The sequence below is a fragment of the Macaca mulatta genome, chromosome 5, assembly GCF_049350105.2.
Source record: "Macaca mulatta isolate MMU2019108-1 chromosome 5, T2T-MMU8v2.0, whole genome shotgun sequence".
Taxonomy (NCBI): domain Eukaryota; kingdom Metazoa; phylum Chordata; class Mammalia; order Primates; family Cercopithecidae; genus Macaca; species Macaca mulatta.
This window is the reverse complement of record NC_133410.1, coordinates 52,587,614-52,612,941: the sequence shown is the minus strand read 5'-3', so window position 1 is coordinate 52,612,941 and position 25,328 is coordinate 52,587,614. Positions and strand designations below refer to the sequence as shown.

At 39.4% G+C, this 25,328-nt stretch overlaps 1 protein-coding gene across 4 annotated transcripts in view; it reads right to left on the bottom strand.

Moving 5' to 3' along the window:
• PRKG2 (protein kinase cGMP-dependent 2) overlaps positions 1 to 25,328 on the bottom strand; it is a 122,763-nt gene that overhangs the window by 85,720 nt on the left and 11,715 nt on the right. The window lies entirely within an intron of this gene.

Genomic DNA, 25,328 nt, shown 5'->3' with positions numbered 1-25,328 from the left:
AATTGAGAAGCTGACACTAAAATTCTTATAGTCATAAAAAGGCCCAAGACTAGCTTCACAACATTGAAGAATAACAAAATTGCAACACTTAAAGTAATGGATATCAAAAATTACTATGAAAGAAAATAATTAAGATAATATATACTACTGGCACAACAATGGATAAAAAGACTTTTGGGGAGTGACTGGCAAGATGGCCAAATAGGAACAGCTCCAGTCTGCAGCTTCCAGCAAGATCAATGCAGAAGGTGAGTGATTTCCGCATTTCCAACTGAGGTACCCAGCTCATCTCACTGGGACTGGTTAGAGAGTGGGTACAGCCCACGGAGGGCAAGCTGAGCAGGGTAAGGCATCGTCTCACCCAGGAAGGACAAGGGGTCGAGGAACTTCTGCCCCTTGCCAACAGAAGCCATGAGGGACTGCACCATGAGGCCTAGATACTACACTTTTCTCATGGTCTTCTCAACCTGCAGACCAGGAGATTCCCTTGGGTGCATATGCTACCAGGGCCCTTTGTTTCAAGCACAAAACTGGGTGGCCATTTGGACAGACACCGAGCTAGCTGCAGGAGTTTTTTTAATTTTTATTTTCATACCCCCGTGGTGCCTGGAATGCCAGCAAGACAGAATCGTTCACTCCCCTGAAAACGGGGTTGAAGCCAGGGAGCCAAGCGGTCTAGCTCAGTGGATCCCACCCCCATGGAGCTCAGCAAGCTAAGATCCACTGGTTTGAAATTCTCACTACTAGCACAGCAGTATGAAGTCAACCTGGAACACTCGAGCTTGGTGGGGGAAGGGGTGTCCGCCATTACTGAGGCTTGAGTAGATGGTTTTCCCCTCATAGTGAAAACAAAGCTGCAGGGAAGTTCAAACTGGGTGGAGCCCACCACAGCTCTGCAAGATGCTGTGGCCAGACAGCCTCTCTAGATTCCCCTTCTCTGGGCAAGCCATCTCTGAGTGAAAGGCAGCAGCCCCAGGCATGAGTTAATAGATAAAATTCCCATCTCCCTGGAACAGAGCACCTGGGAGAAGGGGCAGCAGTAAGCACAGCTTCAGCAGATTTAAATGATCCTGCCTGCTGGCTCTGAAGACAGCAGCAAATCTCCCAGCTCAGAGCTCGAGCTCTGCTAAGGGACAGACTGCCTCCTCAAGTGGGTCCCTGAACTCCCATGCGTCCTGACTGGGAGACACCTCCCAGCAGGGGTCAACAGACACCTCATACAGGAGAGCTCCAGCTGGCATCTGGCAGGTGCCCCTCTGGGATGAAGCTTCCAGAAGAAAAACAGGCAGCAATCTTTGCTGTTCTGCAGCCTCCACTGGTGATACCCATGCAAACAGGGTCTGGAGTGGACCTCCAGCAAACTCCAGCAGACATGCAGCAGAGGGGCCTATTAGAAGGAAAACTAACAAACGGAAAGGAATAGCATCAACATCAACAAAAAGGATGCCTACACAGAAGCCCCATCTGAAGGTCACCAACATCAAAGACCAAAGTATATAAATGTATGAAGTTGAGAAAAAACAGTACAAAAAGGCTGAAAATTCCAAAAACCAGAATGCCTCTTCTCCTCCAAAGGATCACAACTCCTCGCCAGCAAGGGAAGAAAACTGGACAGAGAATGAGTTTGATGAATTGACAGAAGTAGGTTTAAGAAGGTGGGTAATAACAAACTCCTCTGAGATAAAGGAGCATGTTCTAACCCAATGCAAGGAAACTAAGAATGTTTAAAAAAGGTTAGAGAAATTGCTAACTAGAATAATCAGTTTAGAGAAGAACATAAATGACCTGATGGAGCTTAAAAACACAGCACAAGAACTTCCTGAAGCATACACAAGTATCAATAGTCGAATCAATCAAGTGGAAGACAGGATATCAGAGACTGAAGATCAACTTAATGAAATAAAGAGTGAAGACAAGATAAGAGAAAAAAGAATGAAAAGGAACAAACAAAGCCTCCAAGAAATATGGGACCATGTGAAAAGACCAAATCTACGTTTGAGTGGTGTACCTGAAAGTGATGGGGAGAATGGAACCAAGTTGGAAAACACTCTTCAGGATATTATCCAGGAGAACATCCCCAACCTAGCAAGACAGGGCAACAATCAAATTCAGGAAATACACAGACCACCACAAAGATACTTCTCAAGAAGAGCAACCCCAAGAAACATAATCATCAGATTCACCAAAGTTGAAATGAAGAAAAAATGTTAAGGGCAGGCAAAGAGAAAGGTTGGGTTACCCACAAAGAGAAGCCCATCAGACTAAGTGGGGCATTTAGCCCATTTACATCTAAGCCAGAAGAGAGTGGGGGCCAATATTCAACATTCTTAAAGAAAAGAATTTTCAACCTAGAATTTCATATCCAGCCAAACTAAGTTTCATAAGCAAAGGAGGAATAAAATCCTTTACAAACAAGCAAATGGTGAGAGATTTTGTCACCACCAGGCCAGCCTTAAAAGAGCTCCTGAAAGAAGCACTAAATATGGAAAGGAGAAACCAGTACCAGCCACTGCAAAAACATACCAAATTGTAAAGACCATCAACACTATGAAGAAACCACATCAATTAATGGGCAAAATAACCAGCTAGCATCATAATGACAGGATCAACTTTACACATAATAATACTAACCTTAAATGTAAATGAGCTAAATGCCCCACTTAAAAGACACAGACTGGTGAATTGGATAAAGAGTCAAGACCCACTGGGGTGCTGTGTTCAGGTGACACATCTCACATGCAAAGACAAACACAGGCTCAAAAACAGGGATGGTGGAATATTTAACAAGCAAATGGAAAGTCACAAAAAGCAAGAGTTGCAATCCTAGTCTCTGATAAAACAGACTTTAAATCTACGAAGATCAAAAATGACAAAGAAGGGCATTACATAATGGTAAAGGGATCAATGCAACAAAAAGAGCGAATTATCCTCAATATATATGCACCCAATACAGGAGCACCCAGATCCATAAAGCAAGTTATTAGAGACCTACAAAAAGACTTAGCCTCCCACACAATAATAGTGGGAGACTTCAACACCCCACTGTCAATATTAGACAGATCAACAAGACAGAAAAATAACAAGGATATTCAGGACTTGATTCAGCTCTGTAGACCTAAGAGACCTCTAGAGAACTTCACCCCAAACCAACAGAATATACATTCTTCTCAGCACCATATCACACTTATTCTAAAATAAGTCGACCACATAATTGGAAATAAAACACTCCTCAGCAAATGCAAAAGAAAGGAAATCATAAAAAAATAAAAATTAAAATAAAAAAATAAAACAGACTCTCAGGCCACAGTGCAAACAAATTAGAACTCAGGATTAAGAAACTCACTCAAAACTGCACAACTATATGGAAACTGAACAACCTGCTCCTGAATGACTACTGGGTAAATAACGAAATTAACGCAGAAATAAATAAGTTCTTGGAAGCCAATGAGAACAAAGACAGAACGTACCAGAATTTCTTGGATACCATTAAAGCAGTGTTTAGAGGGAAATTTATAGCACTAAATGCCCATGGAGAAAGTGGGAAAGATCTAAAATCGACACCCTAACATCACAATTAAAAGAACTAGAGAAGCAAGAGCAAACAAACTCAAAAGCTAGCAGAACAAAAGAAATTACTGAGATCAGAACAGAACTGAAGGAGACAGAGACATGAAAAACCCTTAAAAAAAATCAATGAATCCAGAAGCTGGTTTTTTGGAAAGATTAACAAAATAGATAGACCCCTAGCCAGACTAATAAATAAGAAAAGAAAGAAGAATCCAACAGACGAAATTAAAAAATGATAAAGAGGATATCGTCACTGATCCCACATAAATACAAACTACTATCAGAGAATACTGTAAACACCTCTACTCAAATAAACTAGAAAATCTAGAAGAAATGGATAAATTCCTGGACACATAAACTCTCCCAAGATTAGACAAAGAACAATTCAAATGCCTGAATAGACCAACAACAAGTTCAGAAATTGAGGCAGTAATTAATAGCCTACCGACCAAAAAAAGCCCAGAACCAGACAGATTCACAGTCAAATTCCACCAGAGGTACAAAGATGAGTTGATACCATTCCTTCTGAAACTATTCCAAACAATAGAAAAAGAGGGACTCCTCCCTAACTCATTTTATGAGGTCAGCATCATCCTGATACCAAAACCTAGCAGAGACACAACAAAAAAAGAAAATTTCAGGCCAATATCCCTAATGAACATCGATGCAAAAATCCTCAATAAAATACTGGGAAACCGAATCCAGCAGCACATCAAAAAGCTTATCCACTAGGATCAAGTCAGCTTCATCCCTGGGATGCAAGGCTGGTTCAACATACACAAATAAAAAAAACTTAATCCATCACATAAACAGAACCAATGACAAAAACCACACGATTATCTCAATAGATGCAGAAAAGGACTTCAACAAAATTCAACACCCCTACATGCTAAAAACTCTCAATAAACTAGGTGTTGATGGAATGTATCTCAAAATAATAAGGGCTATTTATGACAGATCCACAGCCAATATCATACTGAATGGGCAAAATCTGGAATCATTCCCTTTAAAATCTGGCGCAAGTCAAGGCTGTGTTTTCTCACCACCCCTATTCAATATAGTATTGGAAGTTGTGGCCAGGGCAATCAGGCAAGAGAAAATAAACAAAGGGTATTCAAATAGGAAAAGAGGACGTCAAATTGTCCCTGTTTGCAGATGACATGATTGTATATTTAGAAAACCCCATCGTCTCAGCCCAAAATTGCCTTAAGCTGATAAGCACCTTCAGCAAATCTCAGGACATAAAATCAATGTGCAAAAATTACAAGCATTCTTATACACCAGTAACAGACAAACAGACAGCCAAATCATGAGTGAACTCCCATTCACAATTGCTACAAAGAGAATAAAATACCAAGGAATAAAACTTACAAGGGATGTCAAGGACCTCTTCATGGAGAACTACAAACCACTCTGCAAGGAAATAAGAGAGGACACAAACAAATGGAAAAACATTCCATGCTCATGGATAGGAAGAATCAATATTGTGAAAATGGCCATACTGCCCAAAGTAATTTATAGATTCAATGCTATCCCCATCAAGCTACCATTGACTTCCATCACAGAATTAGAAAACCCTACTTTAAATTTCATATGGAACCAAAAAAGAGCCAGTATAGCCAAGACAATCCTAAGCAAAAAGAACAAAACTGGAGGCATCATGCTACCTGACTTCAAACTATTCTAAATGGCTACATTAACCAAAATAGCATGGTACTGGTACCAAAACAGATATACAGACCAATGAAACAGAACAGAGGCCACAGAAATAACACCACACATCTACAACCATCTGATCTTTGACAAACCTGACACAAACAAGCAATCAAGAAAGGATTCCCTATTTAATAAATGGTGTTGGGAAAACTGGCTAGTCATATGCTGAAAACTGAAACTGGACCCCTTCCTTACAACTTATACAAAAATTAACTCAAGATGGATTAAAGACCTAAACATAAGACCTAAAACCATAAAAACTCTAGAAGAAAACCTAGGCAATACCCCATTCAGGACATAGGCGTGAGCAAAGACTTCATGACTAAAACACCAAAAGCAATGGCAACAAAAGCCAAAATTGACAAATGGGATCTGATTAAACTAAAGAGCTTCGGCACAGCAAAAGCAAATATCATCAGAATGAACAGGCAACCTACAGAATGGGATACAAATTTTGCAATCTTTCTATTTGACAAAGGGCTAATATCCAGAATCCCCAAAGAACTGAAACAAATTTACAAGAAATAAAAACTCCATCAAAAAGTGTGCAAAGGATATGAATAGATACTTCTGAAAAAAAGACATTTATGCAGCCAACAGACATGAAAAAAAAAGCTTATTATCACTGGTCATTAGAAAAATGCAAATCAAAACCACAATGAGATGCCATCTCATGCCAGTTAGAATGGTAATCATTAAAAAGTCAGGAAACAACAGATGCTGGAGAGGATGTGGAGAAATAGGAACACTTTTACACTGTCGGTGGGAGGGTAAATTAATTCAACCACTGTGGAAGACAGTGTGGCGATTCCTCAAGGATCTAGAACCAGAGATACCATTTGACCCAGCCACCCCATTACTGTGTATATACCCAAAGGATTCTAAATCATTCTACTGTAAAGACACATGCATACCTATGTTTATTGCAGCACTGTTCGCAATAGCGAAGACTTGGAACCAACCCAAATGCCCATCAATGATAAACTAGATAAAGAAAATGTGGCACATATATACCATGGAATACTATGCAGCCGTAAAAAAGAATGAGTTCATGTCCTTTTCAGGGACATGGATGAAGCTGGAAAACATCATTATCGACAAACTAACATGGGAACAGAAAACCAAACACTGCTTGTTCTCACTCATAAGTGGGAGTTGAACAATGAGAACACATGGACATAGGGAGGGGAACATCACACACTGGGGCCTGTTAGGTGGTCGGGGGCTGGGGAAGGGATAGCAATAGGAGAAATACCTAATGTAGATGACGGGTTGATGGGTGCAGCAAAACCACCATGGCACGTGTAAACCTATGTAACAAACCTCCACCTTCTGCACATGTATCCCAGAACTTAAAGTATAATATTAATAATAAAAATTTAAAAAGACTTGTGGGACAGAAAAGAAAATTCAAAAATTGACCTTCACACTCATAGATTCCTGATTTATGACCACAGTTGTACTACAGAGCTATGGGAGATAAACAGACCTCAACAGAAAATATATACATCAAAATGTGCTCACCATTGTTAGTTATCAAGGAAAAGAAAACTAAAAGGACATTGAGATAACACAAAATATCCCGTAGAATGGCCAAAATGAAAAAGATTGACTGCATGCTGTTGAACATGTGAAGTAATTTAATACACATATGTGTTGGTGGGAGTATATGTTTGTTTAATCACTTTGGAAAATCCTTTGACCATCTATATTAAAATTGGATATAATGTATTACCCAGTAACTTCACTCCTAGGTTTATACCTATCATAATTCATATACATTATAAGACATGTACAGAAATGTTCATGGCAGCATTATTCATAACTGCTAAATACCAGAATTAACCAAATGCCTATAAATCATAGAATGAATAAATTGTATATAGTTATACAATAAATACTATATAGCAATGACAATTAGTGAACCTCTGTTACATACAGTAATATAAATGAATCTCACTATAGGAACAAAAGAAGCCAGAGTCTTTAGAGTACACACTCCATACTTCCATTAAATAAATTTCAACAACAGGTAAAAAGTATTATCTCTGATAAGAGTAGTGCAAATAGTAGCTCCCTTTAAGAAAGATAATGAGTAGAAATTGAAAGAGGGTACGAGGGGCTTCCAAGGTGCTAGTAATGTTCTATTTTCTGATCATTTCGGTGGTCACATGGGTATGTCCACTTTACGTTTTGTGTACTTCAATTAAAAATTCAGTTTAAAAAATGTGTATGACTTTGGAATCAGAAAATCTTAGGTTGAAATATCAGCTCTGTCACTTCCTAGCTTCAATTTTAGCATACGTGCTGCCAGCACCTTCCTTGCTTCATTATCCTGGACAAGTAACTGAGCCTCTCTGAATCTCAGATCTCTCATCTATGAATAGGCGTAGTAATTATGCTTACTTCATAGGAGTATCATGCACATTAACTTAAATAACATGCCAGTAACTTAATAAATGGTAGTCATAGTAGATAGAAATGGTAGAAGTTTTTCTGGGGGAAAGAGTAGAATGAGAAAAGTTATGAAAACCATAGAACAACAAGGCACTGACAAGACCCTCTACTCAGTTCAAAGTTCCTCCAATGGGACTGGATGTTGAATTTATGCCCATTTGAGGTGGCAGCAGTAATCCTTTTGTAATCATTTTATAACCCCAACTTATAGTCAACATTTCTTGAAGCAATATATTTTCATCCTCTAAGTTGCTTCAGAAAGTTTAACTTGGCAAAGTTCACCTACAGTTGTATTAGGCTCTCAATCTTTCTCCTCTGGGCTCATATATTAGAGGCCCATGTTCTCACTGTTTTTGTTTTGTTTTGTTTTTCAGGTCAAAGCATGAATCTTGCAACCTCCTTTGATTAAGGCTCAGTGCAAAGCTGGGGTCAGTGGCCTTTACCTTCATTCTTATCTATCAAGGATGTTTTGTGAGCATAAGAGGCAGCAACTTTACTTGTATTTCATTTCATAGCTTAATTATATCTACATACAATTAGAAACATATGGTAAGGCGTATTTGTGAAGGTCACAAAATCTACTAGAGTTAGAATGCCAGGATTTGATTCCAACTTCTGCCACTTACTAACTGCGGAACCTTAGGCAAGTCACTTAACCTCTAAGTTTCCTCAGCTGTAAAACAACAATAAACACAGTCTACAGGTCACAGGATTTCTATGAGAATTAAATTAGTTAACAAAATAAAGCACTAAGAACTGTGCCTGGTACATAAAATATACTGCATGAGGGTTAGCTATCACCATAATAAGTAGGCAAGTTACCAACACCTTAAACGCTGAGTTAGAACAGATCTAAAAACTCTATGCTGGCCTGGCACAGTGGCTCATGCCTGTAATCCCAGAACTTCAGGAGGCCAAGGTGGGCAGATCACCTGAGGTCAGGAGTTCTAGACCAGCCTGGCCAACATGGTGAAACCTTGTCTCTACCAAAAATACAAAAATTAGCAGGGCATGGCAGTGGGCACCTGTAATCCCAGTTACTCAGGAGGCTGAGGCAAGAGAATCACTTGAGCTCGGGAGGCAGAGGTTGCAGTGAGCTGAGATCATGCTACTGCACTCCACCCCGGGCAACAGAGCAAAACTCCATCTCAAAAATAAATTAACAAACAAACAAACAAAAAGTCTATGTTTAAGACCTAACTTTAATTGAAGAAGGCCACTTCAAAATGGTAATATCCCCTCTGCTTGTCCAAGTTCCCCATATTTAGGGTACCCCAGACCCACCAAACCACACAGTGCCAGACCTCTTTGTCTCATATAATCTATTCCTCCTTAAAAACCCAGCTAGAGATTTTCTCTTCTACCCTACCAAGTAAAGAATGTGCTCACCTTCCTTTGTATGCCTAGCTCTTAGAATATTAATCCCATAAATTATAATTTCCCCAAAGAGACTCTGATCTTTAAGGGTATGACTATGCTTTTCCTATTACTTAACATCTAGAACTGTATTTTGCACATGTTAGAAACTTGACAAAATTAAGAAACCCAAAGGACAAATTCTTTCTCCCAATTTAAAAAGTATGGGGACAAGAATGGAATTGGAAAACGTCAGTCACTCTAATAAACTAGGCACATTTAATAAACAGGATACACATCTCTATTTTCTTCCCCATCCCCAGGTAATTGTTTTTGAGTGATGAACCAAAAAAAAACATAATAAATGCACAAGTTTATAATTTGAGAAACTAGCGCGACAAAAATGAGGTCATCCCATGGAAGTCATAAAATAAGCATGACTTTCCTCTCTCAGTTATTCTACTTATTGCCCATAAAATTAAATACAGTTGTAATTTAATTCTGTTTGCTGTTATTTCATGCTCACAACAAAACATTTCGCTCTCTCTCTCTCTCTCTCTCTCTCTCTCTTCCTTAAGTTTGTGTAGATTATTCTATTCCCATGAGCATCAAAGAACAGGGTTTAACAATGAAATGTTGAAAACAAAACTTACGAAGAAGTTTATCTGACATACTCAATGACAGGCATAATCATCATTGTGTGGCATGGTAATTAGGTATAAAAGACAAACAGTTCCTTTAAATATCTGTAATTAGTACTGCTCTTAAATCTTCAAACCACGTATTTGAGGAGTCAGCAGCAGGGAAACCTGCTCCTATAACACAACGCTCCTCAATGGTGGCTTCATATGAGAATCAGCAGGGGAGCTTTTTATACATATGTACACCTATAATCCATAAGCCCAGGGCTTTCGCCTCAAATCAATTTAGTTAGAATACCTGGAGGTCAGACCCAGGCATCAGTACTTCCTATTACAGGTGATTACAACGTGAACTGAAGATTAAGGATGACAGCTGTAAACAAGAAGATGGAAGGGAGTTGAGCTGTCCCTTTCCTCTATATTTCCACAGCACTGGGAACATGCTCTACCGAAGGCTCATCAAGTAATCAGTCAATTAGGTAATTAACAAGTATTGATTAACAATGATCAATTAATGTTTGTCACAAGACTTTGACATAGCTTGTTCTTTTCTGCAATATAATACACAAATGAGAAGATCCCTACTCTCCTCTCCCTCCTCCCAGCATTCTGTCTGGAACCTGAAACGTGGCCTGGCACCTAGAAACATGCTGTCAAGTCAGCCTCAGGGTCTGAACATTTTTTTTAATTGTAGTAAAATATACATAACATAAAATGTATCATTTTAACCATTTAAAAGTGTACAGTTTAGTAACAATAAGTATATTCCCATTGTTTTACAACCATCACCACCATCTATCTCCAGAATCGTCCCAAACTGGAACTCTGTACCTGTTATATATTCCCTGGGTCTCCTCATCCCTCCTGCTCCTCGCAATCTCCATTCTACTTTCTGTCTCGATGAATTTGACTATTCTAGGTACCTCGTATAAACGGAATCCTGCAGCATCTGTCTTTTTAAGTCTGGCTAACATCCGCAAGCATCATTCCTGTTGTAGTATGTGTCAGAGTTCCTTTGTAAGGCTGAATAATATCCCATCGCATGTATATACTACATTCTGTTTCTCCATTCATCTGTTGATGGACATGGGGTTGTTTCTACTTTTTGGCTACTATGAATAACACTGCTATAAGCATGGATGTACAAGACTTTTTATGCATGGTTTTACCTACCTGGCATAGCCAATATTCCTAAACAGGAATCTCACACCAGAGAAGCAAAAGGGCTTGGTGAGTGAGGAGGGGGAACTTGTGACTTGCTCCTCATCAACAAAATACAGCAATGATGATGGAAGGTCACTCTTGTGTAGGTTATATAAGACTTCATCTTAGTCACTGTAAAGGGCTTATCCAGCTGGATCTGAAGAAGTAAGCTGCCATGCTGTGAGAGGGCCTGTGAGAAGGACGCAAGGCAGGAACTCTAGGCAGCCTCTAGGAGCTGAGAGCAGCCCCTGCTGACAGCCAGCAAGAAAATGGGGACCTCAGCCCTACAACCACAAGGAATTAAATTTGGCCAACAATCACGTAAGCCTGGAAGAGGACCTCTTTCTGTAGAAAGCTCTAGAAATGAACACGGCCAGTTGACCCTTTGACTGCAGCCTTGGGGTTGATGTCAGAGAAGATGACTTAAATAAGTCACACCTGGACTCTTGGCCAACTGCAAACTGAGATAGCAAATTATGTGTTGTTTAAGCTACTAAGTTTGTGGTAATTTATTACACAGCGATAGAAAACCAATATGCTTGCATTTCCTGAGTTTCTGTTTCCAAGAAATTTCAAGTTGTATCTTGTTCTTCTGACTTATACTTCCTCTTTCCTTATCTCACCTGGAAAGGGAACTGGAAGCTCTAGGTCTTTCTTTCTCTCATATTTCCCAGAGCTTAATCTGTAAGCCCCAAAAAGACCATTTAAACACCTGCTTGAAATTGACCAATTAAAATTGATTTGGCATCACAAATAACCCAAGAAGGATTAAACAGATGTTGGGGGACCGTGATCACTCACACCTTATTATAAAATATATATAAAATATAAAATATTCTCTGGCCATTCCTGGCTATAGATTTAAAAAAAAAAAAAAAAGGAAAAGGAAAAAAAGAAACCTGTCCCACATAACTGCACTGAAAAATCTACAACTAACAAATACCTCTAAGGAGAATCAGCAAAAAGAGAAGACAAATCATTTTAAAGTGAGACTTTCACGAAAAGAAATAGTTTTAGTTAAAGGATAGATATAAGAAATGTATCTTTCACAAAGAAGGGACTTCCAAAGAGTCTGAAAATCGAAACGTTTCATTCTTGTCTTCAGATCTGTTCCCCTTTTTGAGAATTGTATTGCGATTTAAACTCTAGAAAGAGGCGACAGGAGCTGAGCTGCTCAGGCTTACAGAAAGAAAAGGGAGGTTCTGTGGAAACTGAGTGCTGCTTATTAGGAGGCAAAGGCCAGTGGTGATGTTTCTCTCTTATCCAGCAAGCAAGGAAAAGAAAGACCACTGTCTTCTCAATGATGCTATTTCTACTACAGTCCTTCCTGGGTATCTAGCAAGGAATGGGCAGTGTCCAGAATGTTTTTGAGAAAAGAAAAAAAAAGGGGTCAAAAGGAGCCACCCATTTCAGAGGACATTTATAAAATGTAAGGGAGAACAGGTAGAGGCTCCTGCCCAGGCAACCAGGACCCTTGTTAAAAGCCAGCATTGCTCAAACTCACCTGGAATAACCTATTTGGAACCAAGCAGATCCAGAAACTGCTATAAATATCCTACATAAATTAAAACAACAGCAAGCGAAATAAAATGAGAACAGATTTCAGAGTTGTTGTGATTAAGAGGCAGATGTTTTAACATCTAGGTGAGTTTATAGAAGCCCTAGCCACTACTAGTGATAACCATGGACTAGTTACTTACCCTTAATAAGCCTCATATAATAATACTTACCTGATAGGTTAACTGTGAAAATAACTGAGATAACTATGGATAGGTCATAGCAGAGTGTACCCAATAACAGATACTCAAAATTAGTAGTTTTGGCCATTGACTAGTCAGAATGAGAGAAGATGAGGAAGAAACCAAATTAAAGAATTAGTGAAAAAAAAATGAAGGAGGGAAGACAACAAGAAATAAGGAAAAGGGAAGTAAATGTGGAAGAAAATATTAAAGAATTGGATTCATTGATTCAATATGCAATAAATATTTGTTGCATTGAATGTATTAATCTGAAGGAGTAAAGGGAACCTTGGACATTAAAGCTGCTAAGCCAAGGCTAGGTACTGGGTCCAAAAGTGCCATGGTTTTTGTGTAGTGTAAAAATAGCATTGTGCATCCCCTTAGGAATGTAGCCCACAAGGCGAGGGTAGGCTCCTCGCAGTCAGCACAGTGCTTTTGACTACTCAAAACAATTAGCCTTCAAACCCTCAGTGTTTTCCAAGGCTTCATTCAATATTTTTCCTAATGCCTAGCAACTAACAGACTAGAAGTTTTAAGGATAAAGTGAGAAGGACTAAAGGGCAGATATCAACTAAGCAGAAGACCATCTGAGAGGCTGAGAGGGCTGAGGTTGGGAAGCAGAGTGAGCAGAGCCCAGAGCTCATTGGCTCCTAGAGAAAGACAGAGGCACAAAGGGAGACTGACTGGGTGCCAGGACTCAGACCTGCTGCCAAAGCTTATTTAACTTCATCTAGATGTCAAGGCAGCTGCCACTTAATCCCAGTCAGGCTCCTAAATTCCTCCATGCTTTTTTTTTCTTTTTTTTTTTTTTTGAGACGGAGTCTCACTCTGTTGCCCAGGCTGGAGTGCAGTGGCGTGATCTCGGCTCACTGCAAGCTCCGCCTCCCGGGTTCATGCCATTCTCCTGCCTCAGCCTCCCGAGTAGCTGAGACTACAGGCGCCCACCACCCGGCCCGGCTAATTTTTTGTATTTTTAGTAGAGATGGGGTTTCACCGTGTTAGCCAAGATGGTCTCGATCTCCTGACCTCATGATCCGCCCAACTCTGCCTCCCAAAGTGCTGGGATTGCCGGCGTGAGCCACCGCTCCCAGCCTCCTCCATGCTTTTTACCTCTTCTTTTTTTGGAGCTTAACGGTACCACCCACCCTACCTCACCCCCACAAAGAAAGCCCCCAGCCTGGTTATACAACCCCAAGAGAAGCCACTCACACTGCAAGCTGCACAGGCTATAAATGTTGTGCACATTATGGTAGAGAATACACATTTGACATCAGGCAGACTCAAATTGGAAAACTGTTTCCAAAAATATGTAAACATTACAACCTGGAGCAAATGGAATGACCCCGAGCTTTAATTTCACCTTCAGTAAAACAAAAACCTGATGCCTCATTAGGCAAGTCTAAGGCCTCCATGAGTTAATTATGCAGAATGACAGACATGTAATAGCCAACCAATAACTTAGTTTTTTCATCCCATCGCCGAGTAGCTAGTTTTGATCTGAGTGTCTACATGCACATTATCTATCACTATGAAATATAACCTTTTGTTTTCAAGCATACTGACAACTTTCACCACATACATCACCCAGCTACCTTCACCCATAGATTCTGGGTATCAGATCACCACACAACTGGATATTTTTCTTCTTCCATGCCTTATCCTATATAGACAGCTTCAATTTTTGCTTTTCTAAAGACCCGGGTTAAGGCAATAGCATTTATGAGAATATAAACTAATTTTTAACTGTCCAACTGCTAAGAGCCTGTATATACACTCTTAAAAATCTTCAATTATCCATGTAAAATCTAGATATAGAGCCTCTCATATGGCAACATGTAAGTCACTATTTCATGGAAGGGAAAAAAGGGGTGTTTCCTTCCCAGCAAAAGTTCCCACTACTGCAAACTGCTAATAGAGCAGCACTTTCTGGAAGAATCGTTTTAAGAGAAAAATAACAATAGCAGGGAGATTTTTCTAATCATTGCATTTAAAAAATTTATTTCTGATTATATATTTAATTTTTAAATAAGACTTTCCAATAAAAAGGTCAAGAGTCCACCTCTGATTGTTATCTTGAAAAAATCATCTATAGGAATGATTACAGCAGACTCTAGATAGTGGGTTTTCTGATTTTGAATTCTGTTTCCTGTATTAAACTCTGCAGAACCTTTGGCAGGTTATATAATTCTGTATGCCTCAGTTTTCTCATACACAAAATGGGGGTGACGAATAATATCTATCTCATAGGTTTATTGTGAGGATTAAATGATTCAGTATTTGTGAGGCATTCAAAGTGGTGACTGGCACATAATTAGTGGTATATAAATATTATTTTCCATGGAAACATTCCTTTCCAATAAAGAGGAACACAACATGTTCTGTAGTGTACATCCTCAAATGCTCAGTACTGCTTTGGAAAGGAAACAAATAAAAACAAACATATTCTTCCACAGTCCTTCTCCACATCTTATTTAAATGTATGACTCACTAGCATTTTCTTCTTTTACCTATTCTGCTCCTGTGGTTGGAGTGACAGATAAAACTAACTGTCCTTCCTAAAACTGGAGTTCATATCTGAAGTCAGATGGTCTTTGTTTTATCTTTCCTTTTCATTAAAGAACAATAGTTTCAAATGATAGTTTAAGCATCCCTAGCAAAATGCAGTCATACCAGCAACTCGCCAGATGTCTCTGATTAATTTGCCTGTGTTCCACCAGACATTCAGCATGAGCTCCTAATTTTGCTCTGATGAAGTTTTCTAAACAATATCTACATAAACGGAAAAGAAAAACTTAATCTCAGTAAAAGGTGTGACATCTGAATGCACGGTTGTCTTGGTGCTCAAGGCAGACCAGTATGGGCAGAAATGCTATGTGAGGTCTTCTCTGCCCTCTCTGCCAGTGATATTCAGTTCTCAGCCTTGAGAAGCACTGTACTTATTCAAGAACCCATATGTGGACCCCCATATATGCCACAGTTGGTGCCATCAGGTGGATCAAACCCATTCTCAATGTCCTTTTCTCACAGACCTCAGCTCTAAGGATCCAGAACTTAGTAGGCATCAATACAATGGACCGCCTCTGCTCAACTCCACATGGATGAAGCTAGGGAGCTCCAGGAAGCACCACCACTCTTAATATCAATCAATAGGGCATATTACAGTAAGACAGACCGGTGCCCAGGCTGGTCTAATCAAGGTCTTTCACATTTGTGCATAGTTCTTGGAACACCAGAGTAGGACTGAAGAGGAAAAGAACTGATCTTGATTTCAAGAGTCTCGGATTCTATCTTAGCTCTGCCACCAACCATGGTACATTCCGTAACTCCCCAGCACCTGTGTCCTTACTTCTCTAGTAAGGGGGGTAGCATCAAACAATCTCTAAGGTTGCTATGGCTCTAAGGTCTTCTGATGTTCAACATATTAAATTTAAATCACAGATCAGAATATTTGACACACGGTAGTACCCTGACTCATCATGACATTTATACTTCAATAAAGCTGAGTGCCTGTTTTATAAACAGGCTACATGCCCACTGCATGCTGCATGCTTTTGAGGATCTAAAATGGTCAGTAGGCACAAAACCAGGTCCCTACAAAGAGCTATGATATACTGCAGTTTGGGTGCAGCTGACCAGTGATTTCACATTGTGCCCACCTCAATCTGACAGGCATAGACTCATTTTCTGTGGCGTTGTCCTAAAACTGAATGTAGGTCTCACTTTGTCTATAAAGGGTCCCCAAACTAAGTCATAATTCCCATCTTAGGCAATAGCAGTTACAGTCAAAACCACATTATCTAGAACTGCAGTATTCAGTAGAGTAGGCAATAGACATGTGACTATTCAGTTTTTAAATTAATTAAAATTAAAAATCCATCAGACTCAATCTTCTCTGTAAGAAAATAAATTAAAAATCCAAAGATATGCAGAAGGGGTGGAGCAAGATGGCCAAATAGGAACAGCTCCAGTCTCCAACTCCCAGCGCGAGCTACACAGAAGACCGGTGATTTCTGCATTTTCAACTGAGGTACTGGGTTCATCTCACTAGGGAGTGCCAGACAATCGGTGCTGGTCAGCTGCTGCAGCCCAACCAGCGAGAGCTGAAGCAGGGCGAGGCATCACCTCACCTGGGAAGCGCAAGGGGAAAGGGAATCCCTTTTCCTAGCCGGGGGAACTGAGACACACAACACCTGGAAAATCGGGTAACTCCCACCCCAATACTGCACTTTAAGCAAACAGGCACACCAGGAGATTATATCCCACACCTGGCCGGGAGGGTCCCACGCCCACAGAGCCTCCCTCATTGCTAGCACAGCAGTCTGTGATCTCGCGGCAAGGCAGCAGCAAGGCTGGGGGAGGGGCGCCCGCCATTGCTGAGCCTTAAGTAGGTAAACAAAGCTGCTGGGAAGCTCGAACTGGGTGGAGCTCACAGCAGCTCAAGGAAACCTGCCTGTCTCTGTAGACTCCACCTCTGGGGACAGGGCACAGTAAACAACAAAAGCAGCAGAAACCTCTGCAGACGCAAACGACTCTGTCTGACAGCTTTGAAGAGTGCAGTGGATCTCCCAACACGGAGGTTGAGATCTGAGAAGGGACAGACTGCCTGCTCAAGTGGGTCCCTGACCCTTGAGTAGCCTAACTAGGAGACATCCCCCACTAGGGGCAGTCTGACACCCCACACCTCACAGGGTGGAGTACACCCCTGAGAGGAAGCCTCCAAAGCAAGAATCAGACAGGTACACTCGCTGTTCAGCAATATTCTATCTTCTGCAGCCTCTGCTGCTGACACCCAGGCAAACAGGGTCTGGAGTGGACCTCAAGCAATCTCCAACAGACCTACAGCTGAGGGTCCTGACTGTTAGAAGGAAAACTATCAAACAGGAAGGACACCTACACCAAAACCCCATCAGTACGTCACCATCATCATCAAAGACCAGCGGCAGATAAAACCACAAAGATGGGGAAAAAGCAGGGCAGAAAAGCTGGAAATTCAAAAAATAAGAGTGCATCTCCCCCGGCAAAGGAGTGCAGCTCATCGCCAGCAACGGATCAAATCTTGACGGAGAATGACTTTGACGAGATGAGAGAAGGCTTCAGTCCATCAAACTTCTCAGAGCTAAAGGAGGAATTACGTAGCCAGCGCAAAGAAACTAAAAATATTGAAAAAAAAGTGGAAGAATTGATGGCTAGAGTAATTAATGCAGAGAAGGTCATAAACGAAATGAAAGAGATGCAAACCATGACACGAGAAATACGTGACAAATGCACAAGCTTCAGTAACCGACTCCATCAACTGGAAGAAAGAGTATCAGCGATTGAGGATCAAATGAACAAAATGAAGCGAGAAGAGAAACCAAAAGAAAAAAGAAGAAAAAGAAATGAACAAAGCCTGCAAGAAGTATGGGATTATGTAAAAAGATCAAATCTCCATCTGATTGGGGTGCCTGAAAGTGAGGGGGAAATGGAACCAAGTTGGAAAACACTCTTCAGGATATCATCCAGGAGAACTTCCCCAACCTAGTAGAACAGGCCAACATTCAAATCCAGGAAATACAGAGAACGCCACAAAGATACTCCTCGAGAAGAGCAACTCCAAGACATGTAATTGCCAGATTCACCAAAGTTGAAATGAAGGAAAAAATCTTAAGGGCAGCCAGAGAGAAAGGTCGGGTTACCAACAAAGGGAAGCCCATCAGACTAACAGCAGATCTCTCAGCAGAAACTCTACAAGCCAGAAGAGAGTGGGGGCCAATATTCAACATTCTTAAAGAAAAGAATTTTAAACCCAGAATTTCATATCCAGCCAAACTAAGTTTCATAAGTGAAGGAGAAATAAAATCCTTTACAGATAAGCAAATGCTTAGAGATTTTCTCACCACTAGGCCTGCCTTACAAGAGACCCTGAAGGAAGCACTAAACATGGAAAGGAACAACCGGTACCAGCCATTGCAAAAACATGCCAAAATGTAAAGACCATTTAGGATAGGAAGAAACTGCATCAACTAACGAGCAAAATAACCAGTTAATATCATAATGGCAGGATCAAGTTCACACATAACAATATTAACTTTAAATGTAAATGGACTAAATGCTCCAATTAAAAGACACAGACTGGCAAACTGCATAAAGAGTCAAGACCCATCAGTCTGCTGTATTCAGGAGACCCATCTCACACACAGAGACATACATAGGCTCAAAATAAAGGGATGGAGGAAGTTTTACCAAGCAAATGGAGAACAAAAAAAAGCGGGGGTTGCAATACTAGTCTCTGATAAAACAGACTTTAAACCATCAAAGATCAAAAGAGACAAAGAAGGCCATTACATAATGGTAAAGGGATCAATTCAACAGGAAGAGCTAACTATCCTAAATATATAGGCACCCAATACAAGAGCACCCAGATTCATAAAGCAAGTCCTTAGAGACTTACAAAGAGACTTAGACTCCCATACAATAATAATGGGAGACTTCAACACTCCACTGTCAACATTAGACAGATCAACGAGACAGAAAGTTAATAAGGATATCCAGGAATTGAACTCATCTCTGCAGCAAGCAGACCTAATAGACATCTATAGAACTCTCCACCCCAAATCAACAGAACACACATTCTTCTCAGCACCACATCGTACTTACTCCAAAATTGACCACATAATTGGAAGTAAAGCACTCCTCAGCAAATGTACAAGAACAGAAATTATAACAAACTGTCTCTCAGACCACAGTGCAATCTAACTAGAACTCAGGAGTAAGAAACTCAATCAAAACTGTTCAACTACATGGAAACTGAACAACCTGCTCCTGAATGACTACTGGGTGCATAACGAAATGAAGGCAGAAATAAAGATGTTCTTTGAAACCAATGAGAACAAAGATACAACATACCAGAATCTCTGGGACACATTTAAAGCAGTGTGTAGAGGGAAATTTATAGCACTAAATGCACACAAGAGAAAGCAGGAAAGATCTAAAATTGACACTCTAACATCGCAATTAAAAGAACTAGAGAAGCAAGAGCAAACGCATTCAAAAGCTAGCAGAAGGCAAGAAATAACTAAGATCAGAGCAGAACTGAAGGAGATAGAGACACAAAAAACCCTCCAAAAAATCAATGAATCCAGGAGTTAGTTTTTTGAAAAGATCAACAAAATTGACAGACCGCTAGCAAGACTAATAAAGAAGAAAAGAGAGAAGAATCAAATAGACGCAATAAAAAATGATAAAGAGGATATCACCACCGACCCCACAGAAATACAAACTACCATCAAAGAATACTATAAACACCTCTATGCAAATAAACTAGAAAATCTAGAAGAAATGGATAATTTCCTGGACACTTACACTCTTCCAAGACTAAACCAGGAAGAAGTTGAATCCCTGAATAGACCAATAGCAGGCTCTGAAATTGAGGCAATAATTAATAGCCTACCAACCAAAAAAAGTCCAGGACCAGATGGATTCACAGCTGAATTCTACCAGAGGTACAAGGAGGAGCTGGTACCATTCCTTCTGAAACTATTCCAATCAATAGAAAAAGAGGGAATCCTGCCTAACTCATTTGATGAGGCCAACATCATCCTGATACCAAAGCCTGGCAGAGACACAACAAAAAAAGAGAATTTTAGACCAATATCCCTGATGAACATCGATGCAAAAATCCTCAATAAAATACTGGCAAACCGGATTCAGCAGCACATCAAAAAGCTTATCCACCATGATCAACTGGGCTTCATCCCTGGGATGCAAGGCTGGTTCAACATTCGCAAATCAATACACATAATCCAGCATATAAACAGAACCAAAGACAAGAACCACATGATTATCTCAATAGATGCAGAAAAGGCTTTTGACAAAATTCAACAGCCCTTCATGCTAAAAATGCTTAATAAATTCGGTATTGATGGAACGTACCTCAAAATAATAACAGCTATTTATGACAAACCCACAGCCAATATCATAGTGAATGGGCAAAAACTGGAAAAATTCCCTTTGAAAACTGGCACAAGACAGGGATGCCCTCTCTCACCACTCCTATTCAACATAGTGTTGGAAGTTCTGGCTAGGGCAATCAGGCAAGAGAAAGAAATCAAGGGTATTCAGTTAGGAAAAGAAGAAGTCAAACTGTCCCTCTTTGCAGATGACATGATTGTATATTTAGAAAATCCCATTGTCTCAGCCCAAAATCTCCTTAAGCTGATAAGCAACTTCAGCAAAGTCTCAGGATACAAAATTAATGTGCAAAAATCACAAGCATTCTTATACACCAGTAACAGACAAACACAGAGCCAAATCAGGAATGAACTTCCATTCACAATTGCTTCAAAGAGAATAAAATACCTAGGAATCCAACTTACAAGGGATGTAAAGGACCTCTTCAAGGAGAACTACAAACCACTGCTCAGTGAAATCAAAGAGGACACAAACAAATGGAAGAACATACCATGCTCATGGATAGGAAGAATCAATATCGTGAAAATGGCCATACTGCCCAAGGTTATTTATAGATTCAATGCCATCCCCATCAAGCTACCAATGAGTTTCTTCACAGAATTGGAAAAAACTGCTTTAAAGTTCATATGGAACCAAAAAAGAGCCCGCATCTCCAAGACAATCCTAAGTCAAAAGAACAAAGCTGGAGGCATCACGCTACCTGACTTTAAACTATACTACAAGGCTACAGTCACCAAAACAGCATGGTACTGGTACCAAAACAGAGATATAGACCAATGGAACAGAACAGAGTCCTCAGAAATAATACCACACATCTACAGCCATCTGATCTTTGACAAACCTGAGAGAAACAAGAAATGGGGAAAGGATTCCCTATTTAATAAATGGTGCTGGGAAAATTGGCTAGCCATAAGTAGAAAGCTGAAACTGGATCCTTTCCTTACTCCTTATACGAAAATTAATTCAAGATGGATTAGAGATTTAAATGTTAGACCTAATACCATAAAAACACTAGAGGAAAACCTAGGTAGTACCATTCAGGACATAGGCATGGGCAAAGACTTCACGTCTAAAACACCAAAAGCAATGGCAGCAAAAGCCAAAATTGACAAATGGGATCTCATTAAACTAAAGAGCTTCTGCACAGCAAAAGAAACTACCATCAGAGTGAACAGGCAACCTACAGAATGGGAGAACATTTTTGCAATCTACTCATCTGACAAAGGGCTAATATCCAGAACCTACAAAGAACTCAAACAAATTTTCGAGAAAAAAACAAACAGCCCCATCAAAAAGTGGGCAAAGGATATGAACAGACATTTCTCAAAAGAAGACATTCATACAGCCAACAGACATATGAAAAAATGCTCATTATCACTGGCCATCAGAGAAATGCAAATCAAAACCACAATGAGATACCATCTCATACCAGTTAGAATGGCGATCATTAAAAAGTCAGGAAACAACAGGTGCTGGCGAGGATGTGGAGAAACAGGAACACTTTTACACTGTTGGTGGGATTGTAAAGTAGTTCAACCATTATGGAAAACAGTATGGCGATTCCTCAAGGATCTAGAACTAGATGTACCATATGACCCAGCCATCCCATTACTGGGTATATACCCAAAGGATTATAAATCATGCTGCTATAAAGACACATGCACACATATGTTTATTGCGGCACTATTCACAATAGCAAAGACTTGGAATCAACCCAAATGTCCATCAGTGACAGACTGGATTAAGAAAATGTGGCACATATACACCATGGAATACTATGCAGCCATAAAAAAGGATGAGTTTGTGTCCTTTGTAGGGACATGGATGCAGCTGGAAACCATCATTCTTAGCAAACTATCACAAGAACAGAAAACCAAACACCGCATGTTCTCACTCATATGTGGGAACTGAACAATGAGATCACTTGGACTCGGGAAGGGGAACATCACACACCGGGGCCTATCATGGGGAGGGGGGAGGGGGGAGGGGGGAGGGATTGCATTGGGAGTTATACCTGATGTAAATGACGAGTTGATGGGTGCTGACGAGTTGATGGGTGCAGCACAGTAACATGGCACAAGTATACATATGTAACAAACCTGCACGTTATGCACATGTACCCTAGAACTTAAAGTATAATAATAATAAAAAATAATAATAAAAATAAAGCACTCAAAAAAAAGAAAAAAAAATCCAGTTTCTTAGTGGCACTAGCTGCATTTCAAGTGCTCAATAGCCATATTTGGCTATTGGCTACCATATTGTAAAGCATGGATTATATAATATTTCCATTGCTGAAGAAAGTTCTACTGGACAGCACTGAATCTAGAACCTGATATTAAAATGCAGATCCTTGAAATGAGAAAGAAACAAATTTCCAGAATTTCCTAATGCCAGTAGAGTGTCATTATTAGTTCCTCCATATAAAGTAGGGAGGTACAATTAGACAATGTAAGTTACACCTTCAGACCATAAAAGTATATTTGATGGGTACAGGACAATAAAGTTGGCATGAGCTGGAGCTGCCCGGCAACTGAAGGAGCTCACTCACCACTTATGAAATATCTGAGCACAGGTACCTTAGCAAAATCATAGAATACTGTGACATGAATTATAGAAACTGATTATTCAAATTCATAATCTATCATTCCATCAAATTTTATTCTCTGGCTTCTATGGGTGCTTCATATCTCCCTAATATTGTTGACTGAAGGAGAGCTAGCACTCTCCCCTCAGTTTCCTGCTCACTGTTAAGTGTTCATCAGAGATAGTCCCTTTGACAAAAAGACTGAAAAGCCATTCAATGGCTTTCTGGCCCAGTATGGAAGGGTGAACTTTATCCAAAATGTAGTTGACGTGTATATTAATAGAAACAGATTTAGCCATAAATTCAGCCAGGATACTTCATAAAAGTCCAACAAATAAATTAGGAGAACCAGAAATTAAACAGAGGAGTCATTTTGACTGATGATCTTAAAATCTCTGATATCTAGCAGGAATTGCTTGGAAAAGTAGACATACTAATGTATACCGTACATCATCCTTTCGTCAGTGAAGGACACATCTACCCTGTTAATGCTCTAACTTCTGGAAAATTGTTTCTTACAAATTTTTGATATATTTTGTATAATATAAAAGAGATATGAAAATATCCAAAGTTTACTTTTGTCTTTTATCCAATACTGAAACGATTTGGAAATGGAAAACGAATTGTAATATTGAGCACTTTTGAAAAATTGAACAATTTTAAATTTCTGAATTGATAAAGTTAACTATGTGTGTTTAGCTAGCTATTTCAGACGTAAGGAGGCATCTGTACTTTTTGCAAGGGAAACTGAGGTACAAACCAGTCTACTAAAAATGAATGTTTCCATTTTTTATTTAATTATTCAATTTAGAACCACAAGGCTCTGTGAAAGCAGATGAGGATTGTTAGGGCATGGATGATACAGTTTTTGTCTCTTTGGGACTTAATCATTAAGAAATCTATTAGCCCATTTCTTTATCCTAACCACAACACAGACTTGTACCCACTTGGCTTGCCTTTATGGTGAGGAGAATAATCAATAATCCTTCTTCAGGAGATACAATATCCTTCCTGCGCCCCATTCACTATAGACAGAAAGAAGTCTGGTTTGGCACAGAAATTGTATATAACTACTGATTTTTTTTTTGCCTGGTTATAGCAGAGCTAATAATTTATCCTTAAATAAATTCAAGGAAATATGCTTATCTCAGATGTTTCAGCACCAGGAGAATGATGTTTTGCCTCAAGATGAGCATATGTCTTTGAACAAAGTAATTGAACATAATCTTGGTTGAAGAGAATATATCTGGTGTCATATATAGGGAGAAGGTCAAAGAAGATGAATTGCTACTAAATTCTCTTACACGTCATTCTTCATAAAAAAGCACATTGATATTTGTAATATTTTTGTGAGTAAATAATAGATTATACTTATGTGTACATATATAGTAATGCAGTGCACATTCTATAATATTATTATATATGTGTATATGTATACATATACTATGTAGAGTTCATATATCTCTGATATAACAAAACAGAACACTGGATGATACTCAGTTTTTTTTAAACAAATATAAGTTTGTGCCATCTATAATTTCAGAATTCATACCATTAAAAATAATTATTACTTTTGAAAGGAAATAGATGAGAAATTTTTAGACTAATAAAAATTTTGACTTAATAAAACTCTGCTGAAATCCAATATTAATCAAATTTATTTCAGTCACAGGATATTACAATTAATGATCTGGCATCACTAACTTCCTTCACAAATATTTATTGATCATTCACTATGCTTCAAATACTGTCAACAAATTGATTAATTAAACCTCCCTTTATAATTCTGTGGTTAAAATTAATCATTTGTTTGTCTAGGTCAGATGTTTTATCTTCATTTATACTACTTATGTTAGTGAATAAGTTACAATTTGTTTCAAATTTCACAGATCTTGCATTTTGCAATAGAGATTCAGGCTTGACCAAGGCGTTATTGAGGCAAAAGATTTAATTTCAGTTAATAAATACTCAGTTAAAAATAGTGAAGGAAAGGAACCCTAACTCATGATGTTTCTAATGAGTCTTTCCTGACCCAGAAAATGGAACTTTCACCCATAAAGAAATGTACGTGTACACACACACACACACACACACACACCCCTATACATGAAT